This window comes from Nannospalax galili, unplaced genomic scaffold, assembly GCF_000622305.1.
Source record: "Nannospalax galili isolate Female #2095 unplaced genomic scaffold, S.galili_v1.0 scaffold18800, whole genome shotgun sequence".
Taxonomy (NCBI): domain Eukaryota; kingdom Metazoa; phylum Chordata; class Mammalia; order Rodentia; family Spalacidae; genus Nannospalax; species Nannospalax galili.
The window spans coordinates 1-631 of record NW_008346832.1 but is presented as its reverse complement, the minus strand read 5'-3'; the positions used below and the strand labels follow the sequence as shown (position 1 = coordinate 631).

General features: G+C 53.6%; 1 pseudogene; it reads left to right on the top strand.

The window, feature by feature from the left end:
* Window positions 1-42: 42 nt before the first annotated feature.
* Window positions 43-624, top strand: LOC115072054 (annotated as a pseudogene).
* Window positions 625-631: the final 7 nt, after the last annotated feature.

Below are 631 nucleotides of genomic sequence, written 5' to 3'. Positions count from 1 at the left end.
AGTGATACTGAAAAGGAGGGTCTAGGTCCATCCGTACACAAGCTGCCGCATGCAGGGAAGCTCAAGTTACTGCCTCTGCCTTTCCTAATCCTGAACGAGCCTCAAGTAGGAGTTGTGGTTCCGAGGCCACTGTCCCTGGCTTCAAGCAGGTCCCCCAGAGCTTATCCGGCCAGGCCTCACTCCAAATCAACTCAGCTTCCAACAGTCAATGCATCTCAATCAGTTCCGTCCAGCACATATCTGGTGGGTCCTGCCAAACCAGCTCCGACAATTTCTGTCAGTGTCACCAGACCCGGTGGGAGAAACTCCACCCAGTCTGGCACTGTCTCTCAGGTGGCTGCTGCCAGGCCTGCACCCTACAAAACATCATCTTACAGGCCTCTCCAGAAGAAGCCCGTTTCAGCTGCTCTGACCAAGGACACGTCACCTCCCAAAAATCAACCCCAGTATCTCCTACAAGACTTCAGCTGCCAACCAATTCCATGGAGGAAAGTGAACATTCCTGGACCACTCATATGACATCCCATCACAACAGCACAGAGACCAGAGCGGGAAGCCATAAAGAGGCGGACTCAGCAACAGCGGGAGAAGGCTGCCAACTACACTGCCTTGAGGAAACACCAGGTTTTCC